Raw genomic sequence first — 8,893 nt, 5'->3', positions numbered from 1 at the left:
ACCCAAGCTGGGAATTGAACCTGGGTCCCTGGTGCTGTGAGGCAGCAGTGCTAACCACTGTGCTGCAGATTGTTGTGAATAATAAAGTTGGTTTAATTGAAGAATGGGTGGAGGTCTAGTCGTAAAGAAAAAAGTCACATAATAGCGATGGTTGAATATCAAAACATTTATTTTAATCAAGATTACTCACCACCTGCACATTGGAGTGGGTTGAGAAGAAAATTGGGGAGCATGCGTGTTCAGCCTCGATGACCTCAGTTCTCTCCAACCTGGAGCAGCGACCACGCACGCGCGCAGGGTTCTGTGCGAGCGGCTCAGGTGAGTGAGTGGCGAGCGCATGCGCGCAGGGTTCTGTGCGGGAGGCTCAGGTGAGTGAGTGGCGAGCGCATGCGCGCAGGGTTCTGTGCGGGCGGCTCAGGTGAGTCTGAGTGGCGAGGGGAGCAGTGCACCTGAGATTGAGCTATCATTTATGAAAATGGTGGAAAGGAAGATCCAAACTGCTATCCGTGTAATTTATTTCCTTTAAAGGTACATAGAATCAATGTTACAAATATAAGTTAAACTTTCTCCAAACGGGAAATGTGTCTCTGAATGAGCTCACCTGGAAATTCAGTGTTCACCTGTCACCCAAGTGAGCCGTCAACCGGGACAAGGAAACCGCCGCCGCCTTTATCATCATCTCTCGGGGATGTTCTTTCTGCAATCCCACCTTAAACCTGATCCCATCCTTCGTTGCTTCACGGATTGAACCTGTATTGAAAAGTGGATTAAAACGCCTGGAAGGTAGGTTGGTTCCCAATGTTTCCTTTTATGTTTGTTATTGTAACTTTTACTCTCGGTTTTCAATTGCGGAAAGAGCGCAGGGCCTCCGGTATTTCAGCACAGATTTTATGCAACCATCTATCTCCCCTGACCTCTTCAATTGTGAATCTTCACGCACAGAAATCAGGTCGCTGAGCACCGGAACTAAACTGCCACAATAAGAATTTAAATGTTTGGAGATTCAAGTAAAGAGAGAGACGTGCAGGTCAGGTGCATTGGCCGTGCTAAATTCTCCCTCAGTGTACCCGAAAGGCGCCGGAGTGTGGGGATTAGGCAATTTTCACAGTAACATCATTGCAGTGTTAATGTAAGCCTACCTGTGATATTAATAAATAAACTTTAAACTCATTTTTAGTTGCAATAAAAACAAGAAAATCCAGTGTCGTGGGTTTTCTGTTTATGCTTTAGAAGAAACGCCCTAGAATCCCTACAGTGTAGAAGGAGGCCATTCGGCTCATCGAATCTGTACCGACTCTCCGACAGAGTATCTTATCCAGCCACGCCCCTCCCATTCCCTGTAACCCCCACCCCCATTTACTCTGCTAATCCCCCTAATCTACACATCTTGGGACAATTTAGCAAGGCCAATCCACCTAACCTGTGCATCTTTGGAGTGTGGGAGGAAACTGGAGCACCCGGAGGAAACCCACACCGACACAGGGAGAATGTGCAAGCTCCACATAAGAACATAAGAACATAAGAAATAGGAGCAGGAGTAGGCCACCTAGCCCCTCGAGCCTGCCCCGCCATTCAATAAGATCATGGCTGATCTGACGTGGATCAGTACCACTTACCCGCCTGATCCCCATAACCCTTAATTCCCTTACCGATCAGGAATCCATCCATCCGCGCTTTAAACATATTCAGCGAGGTAGCCTCCACCACCTCAGTGGGCAGAGAATTCCAGAGATTCACCACCCTCTGGGAGAAGAAGTTCCTCCTCAACTCTGTCTTAAACCGACCCCCCTTTATTTTGAGGCTGTGTCCTCTAGTTTTAACTTCCTTACTAAGTGGAAAGAATCTCTCCGCCTCCACCCTATCCAGCCCCCGCATTATCTTATAAGTCTCCATAAGATCCCCCCTCATCCTTCTAAACTCCAACGAGTACAAACCCAATCTCCTCAGCCTCTCCTCATAATCCAAACCCCTCATCTCCGGTATCAACCTGGTGAACCTTCTCTGCACTCCCTCCAATGCCAATATATCCTTCCTCATATAAGGGGACCAATACTGCACACAGTATTCCAGCTGCGGCCTCACCAATGCCCTGTACAGGTGCATCAAGACATCCCTGCTTTTATATTCTATCCCCTTCGCAATATAGGCCAACATCCCATTTGCCTTCTTGATCACCTGTTGTACCTGCAGACTGGGCTTTTGCGTCTCATGCACAAGGACCCCCAGGTCCCTTTGCACGGTAGCATGTTTTAATTTGTTTCCATTGAGATAGTAATCCCATTTGTTATTATTTCCTCCAAAGTGTATAACCTCGCATTTCTCAACGTTATACTCCATTTGCCATATCCTCGCCCACTCACTCAGCCTGTCCAAATCTCTCTGCAGATCTTCTCCGTCCTCCACACGATTCACTTTTCCACTTATCTTTGTGTCGTCTGCAAACTTCGTTACCCTACACTCCGTCCCCTCCTCCAGATCATCTATATAAATGGTAAACAGTTGCGGCCCGAGTACCGATCCCTGCGGCACGCCACTAGTTACCTTCCTCCAACCGGAAAAACACCCATTTATTCCGACTCTTTGCTTCCTGTCGGATAGCCAGTCCCCAATCCACTTTAACACACTACCCCCAACTCCGTGTGCCCTAATCTTCTTCAGCAGCCTTTTATGGGGCACCTTATCAAACGCCTTTTGGAAATCCAAAAACACCGCATCCACCGGTTCTCCTCCATCAACCGCCCTAGTCACATCTTCATAAAAATCCAACATGTTCGTCAAGCAGGACTTTCCCCTCATGAATCCATGCTGCGTCTGATTGATCGAACCATTTCTATCCAGATGCCCTGCTATCTCCTCTTTAATAATGGATTCCAGCATTTTCCCTACTACAGACGTTAAGCTGACCGGCCTATAGTTACCCGCCTTTTGTCTCCTTCCTTTTTTAAACAGCGGCGTAACATTAGCCGTTTTCCAATCATAGACAGTCATCCACATAGACAGTCTCCCAGTGCTAGCCACTGTGCCACCCTCCTCACCTTCCTGCCTCTGTATTAAAGCTATTTGGGAAGTACCAAAACAGACAGCTCTCTAACATAGGCTAAAATCTTCGTTCATGTTCACATTTTTTGATCTTGCTATGTGCCAATTAACTGCTGTTACAATAGTGACAGCACTTCAAAAAGTACTTAATTGGCACTAAAGTGGCTTGTGATGTCCTGAGGTTGTGAAAAATAATATATATAGGTCTGTCTGTAGTTAATTTACTTTAGTAACTGCCATTGATTAGGGAAAGTAATTCTTTGAGAAGACTGTGTAATTGACCAGTAAGAAATTTGATTGTGATACCAACTGGTATATCCTTGCTTGTGCATTGACTCAAAAATAATCTAATTGTATTTGGTTGAATGCTCTGTTGCCATGGTTACATTTGTAGCTTTTCTTTTGAGGACTGATTAGGTGCACATAAACTGGTTAGAATACTTGGTTTGAGAGGACAGAAGAAAGAACTGAGGTTGTACTCAGCAAATTACATTGTTATTCACGAGTCATTAATTGCCTCGAGATAGTGTTCTAAATGGGAATAATAGTAATGAGCTTATTACATTTTCTTTCCTTATTTTCAGTAGCAGCACTCTCTTGCCTGAGTCAAAAAGTTGTGGTTTCAGGCCCCAAACTAAAGCACATAATGAAGGCTGACACTTTAGTGCTGTACTGGAGGAGTGTTCCACTATCGGAACTACCATCTTTCGAATGAGATTTTAAACCAATGCCTCATCTACCCTACCAGGTGGATGTTAAATATCCCACAGTGCAATTTTGCTGAAGAATAAGGTAATGTCCTGGCCAATATTTATCCCAACACCAATGTTATTAAAACAGCTTAGTTGGTCATTGATTGCAATGCTGTTTGGGAGACCTTGTGACTGTTGTGTTATGTTGCAACAATGACTATACTTCAAAAGTACTTAATTGGCTGTAAAATGCTTTGACATCCTGGACATTTTTCTTAATTATTTTTGATCAAGCCCAGGTGAATGGGAAGTTCATTCTTTCCTGCTGCAAGATATTTATATGGCAGCACCAAAGCCCAAAAAGTTGTTTTTTTTTTCAGTCCAACTCTCAACAACAATCGGAGTAGTTTAGGTGGGAGAGTAAGATATGACATGTATGCAAGAGTTTTCTTCTGAAGTGGATTTTTAGGGTAATGAAAAAACATCAGCACCCAGCCATGCTGCCTTAGCCCGTGGAGTGCATTAAGTACCACAAAGTGTTGAATTGTTCTATTCTCTCGCACTGAGTTTCTTCCACAAAACTATTGTTGTAGACCATCAATATTAAACACACAAAGCAATTCATTAGTTCTGATGTCTTGTGGAACCTCTCGAGGAAATACTTTTGGTCACCTGTCTTAATGTCTCCTTTTTGTGGTTCAGTGCCAATTTTGTTTGATTGCTCCTGTGAAAATCATGGGATGTATTACTCTGTTAAAAACATTATATAAACAAAAGTCAACGTTGTTTAAAATATTTATTTTTTTGCCTGAACAATTCCAGAATATCCCAAGTCTGTAAATCTTACCATTGGAGAGAAATGACAGCAAATTATTTGTTTCAGCTCTGCAATTTTCAGTGGAAAATGAATTGTCTTTGAAAAGTAGTCCACTGGCTTAAAAAAAAAGTAAAATGCTGCAGAAAGATAGTTTCGGCTCAATTACCTTGCTAGTGCTGGAAAATGTTAGAAAAGAACAGCGATTGGGAAAATGGGAATAGACAATTTGCCACTTAAGCCCATTCTGCGATTTAATATAGTTCATGGCTCATTTGCAACCTAACTCCATATATCTACCTTTGCTCAATATCCCTTCATTTCTTTGGTGAACAAAAATTTATCAATCTGTTTTTAAAATTAACAACTGGTTTAGCAGCAATTACTCTTTGAGGTAGAATGTTCCAAGCTTCTATCATACTTTGTGAAGAAATGTTTCCTAAACTCACCCCTGAAAGATTTGTTTCTAATTGTTTGACTGTGCCCCTTAGTCCTATAGTCCCCAACTAGTGAAACTAGTTCTCCCAATCTACTCTATTTATTGTTCTTAAAAGTGGAAAACCTCAACCATATCACTTTAACCTTCTAGATTCCAGGGAATACAACCTTAGTTTGTTTAATCTCTCTTCATAGCTTAACTTTTAGGAGTTCAGGTGTTTTTTTTTGCTGGTCTATGCCACTGTGCCTTCAAAGCCAATTTATCCTCCCTAAGTTACAGTGCCCTGCACTGCTCACAGTACTCCAGGTGTGGTCCAACTGAGGCCTTATATAGCTGGAGCATGACTTTTTGATTATTTTCTGTTCCTGTTTTTAACGTTTTAATGATCCAAATGCCTAGGCCCCAAGTCTTTTTGGATTTTCACTTTCTAACTTTTCGTCATTTAAAAAATACTCTGTTCTACATTTTTAGGTCTGAAATGGATGACTTCACATTTGTCTACATTGAAATTAATTTGCCACAGTTTTGCCCGTTCACATACTCAATCGATATTTCTTTGTAATGTTCTGTGTCTGTTATGCTTATTATAACACTGCCTATCTTTGTGTCATTGACAAATTTGAATTTGTGTCTTTCTAATCCATCATATAAACCTCAATAAATGTATTGAATACTTTAGACTCCAACATGGGTCCCAGTGGATGCCACTGGTCACACCTCGTCAATTATAGTACCTGCCCATTATCCATACTTTGACTCCTTCCACTCAGCCGCTTTCCTAACCAGGTCAATAACTTGCCCTCAGTTCCATGAGTTTCAACATTATCTACCGTGCCTTATGAGGAACTTTATTAAATGCCTTCTAGAAGTCCAATACTTTAATAATTTCTTCAATCAGAATTGTCGGGCATAACCTACCCTTTCTAAAAAGCAGATAACCTATCCAATTTTCCAACCTAAAGGAACAGGTCCTGAATTGAAAAAACTTTGGAAGATTGTAGTTTGGGCATCTAAGTTTAGTTTAAGTTTATTTATTAGTGTCACAAGTAGGCTTACATTAGCACTGCAATGAAGTTACTGAAATGTTCTAAACTACTTCTTTTAAAACCGTGGGATGGAAGCCCTGGCGATTTTGTTTTTCACTCCTTAGTGCCATTAAGTTCTCCATTACTTTACCTTGCTAACGATGATTTTGGGCCCCTGTTCCTGACTGAATAATAGTACCCGTGGGATGTCTGGCATTCCTGGACTGTAAGTACTGATGCAAAGTAATAATCCATCAGTATTCATACAGACAGAGGCTCATTCAGCCCATTGTGTCTGTACCAGCTCTCTGAATAAGCTACCATCTTGCCCCCTCCTCTGCTCTCCCCAAAGCCTGACATTTTTTTTTTGTTTTAAGTAGAAATGCAATTCTCTTGTGAAAGTTACTACTGAGTCTGCTCTCATCACTCTCTTGGTTAGTGCATTCCAGATAATCACATTTTTCCTAATTCCTTGCCTTCTTTGTTTTTCGTCAATTACTTTAAATCTATATTGTCATGCCACTGGAAATATTTTTGTCCTGTCAATTTTATTAACAATTCATAATTTTGCATGCCCCTTGTGACAATCATTGACATGGTAGTGTTGCAGTAAGGAAAATTTATAACTTATTTAAAATTACTGTGGAATCTGTAATTTTTTTAATGTGAAAAGGACTCCAGACTTTGCATCAATTGTAAAAGAACCACACTCCTGGCAGTGCAGACCTGAACCACTCGTTGTGGGAAAGTTTTTTCTCAATTTTATTATTTTTTGTATAATTAATACTGATCCATATGGCCCAGCAAACCATGACGTGGAAGCAGTGCCAAGAGGATCAATTGTAATTTGCTTGGATAATAAATATTGGTTCATATAACCTGGTGCCTGTGACCTGGAAGCAGTATCAAGAGGGAGAAAGTTGAGAAAGAAGCAGGGTGACTGCAGACACAAGGACAGCAACAATCAGAGGAGCTGGAGAGTGAAGGTGATCGATGCACAGAGGAATACAGAATTTTTGAGGAGAAGAAACAAATCACACTCTGGAAAGGTCCGTTTTTTCTGTATGGCAGAAAAGGAGACAGGAGTTCCTAGAGATACTGTGTTAGTTGGCTAAAAAGGTCTAAAACCTGAGAAGCTGTGAGACTAGCTCAGATGCTAAAGAGCTGGGTATTTTCCCAGGATTGGCCAAACGATGAATCAAGGTGTTTTTAGCTGACTAGTTGAAAAGGAACTCTGGAAAGCTACACCATCAGGACAGTTGTGACTCAAGGGAAAGGGGGTTCTCGGAAGTGTTGCTTGCTGATGATAATCACACCCATGAAACTTAAAAGTGAAAGCTGTTGTCGGATAGGACTCCTGACTTACCCTGTGTGAATAAAGAATGTAAGAGTTTTAACAACACCAGGTTAAAGTCCAACAGGTTTATTTGGTAGCAAATGCCATTAGCTTTTGGAGCCCTGCTCCTTTGTCAGATGGAGTGGATATCTGTTCCCAAACAAGGTCACGGGCATTCGGTCTCTGATCTTCGGGTAAGCGTTCTCCAAGGCGGCCTTCACAACACACAAAAGCGTAGAGTTGCTGAGCAGAAACTGATAGCCACGTTCCGCACACATGAGGACGGCCTAAACCGGGATCTTGGGTTCATGTCACACTATCGGTAACCCCCACGGCTTGCCTCCTGGACTTGCAGAATCTCACTGGCTGTCCAGTCTGGAGACAATACACATTTCTTTAACCTGTGCCTAATGCTCCCTCCACTCACATTGTCTGTATCTTTAAGACTTGATTAGCTGTAAAGATTCGCATTCTAATCGGTATTCTGTAAATTGATTTTGTGTCTCTGTGTGCCTTGTTTGGGAGATATCCACTCCATCTGACGAAGGAGCAGGGCTCCGAAGGCTTAATGGCATTTGCTACCAAATAAACCTGTTGAACTTTAACCTGGTGTTGTTAAAACTCTTATTGTGTTTACCCCAGTCCAACGCCGGCATCTCCACATCATGAATAAAGAATAGCATGTTGTGGAACTGTGTTGAAAGCAAAGTTAGACTAGCATACTACCCTGATCAGTATCCAATAACCCCTCATGGAAGGAACACATAACTGGACAGCAGAAGTGCTACAGGATATTTTATATCCACCATTGAAGGCAGTCAGGGCCCTGGTTTAACATCTTACCTAAATGACAGCAGTTATGAAAGTATAGCGTTGAAATCTCAGCCTTGATTCTGCGCTCGCATCTCGAGTAGAACTCAAACCCACAATCTTCTGACTCCTAGATGAATGCTGCCCTCTACGCCATGGCTGATGCAATACTTCCATATCAATTGACTTCATTTCCTGGTAAATAATGCTGGGTTTACTGCTCAATAAATTTATCATGACTGCATCAAATACTAGTCTTGCAACATGATTGTCTTCACTTGTTATGAACTGAACTGAGCCTGGTTTATAGTCAAGCCTGGGAAAATATTTACTCGATATAAATGTTGCAAGATCATTTGTGTTTAATGAAATAGTTTTTAATCACTTGCATGTTTTGAGTTCCATGTGTGTTTTGAAGTAGAAAGAAATTAATATATGTAGTGCATGGTATGAACTGAATATTTGGCTTCAGTTCCAGTCACTGGAATGATAGGAAGTATGTTACACCCATTGTCTTGCCCATACACATCCCAATTAATAATGGACTAAATCTGCTGATACATATTCCCCTGTACATAATACAGAGTAACCATCTGGAGCATGCTTTGAAGGTAAATTCATCTGGGCTTTAAAATGACCTGATGCAAACTTTCAATGACTTGGGATATAATGTGAATCACTGATCTGTGTTATAATGCCTGCTTAACTCAAGTGATGGGATTCTCTCATTACTTGGTA

At 41.6% G+C, this 8,893-nt stretch overlaps 1 protein-coding gene across 1 annotated transcript in view; it reads left to right on the top strand.

Annotated features, from left to right (window-relative positions):
• Nucleotides 1–469: 469 nt before the first annotated feature.
• tmem184a (transmembrane protein 184a) overlaps nt 470–8,893 on the top strand; it is a 38,942-nt gene continuing 30,518 nt past the window's right edge. The window contains exons 1-2 of the mRNA XM_078240216.1: nt 470–528; nt 654–783. The gene's annotated coding sequence lies outside the window, so the exon portion shown is untranslated. The remainder of the gene's footprint in view (nt 529–653; nt 784–8,893) is intronic.

The sequence above is a fragment of the Mustelus asterias genome, chromosome 23, assembly GCF_964213995.1.
Source record: "Mustelus asterias chromosome 23, sMusAst1.hap1.1, whole genome shotgun sequence".
In the NCBI taxonomy this organism is placed as follows: domain Eukaryota; kingdom Metazoa; phylum Chordata; class Chondrichthyes; order Carcharhiniformes; family Triakidae; genus Mustelus; species Mustelus asterias.
The sequence above is the reverse complement of the archived record's forward strand: the minus strand, read 5'-3'. Positions and strand labels throughout refer to the sequence as shown.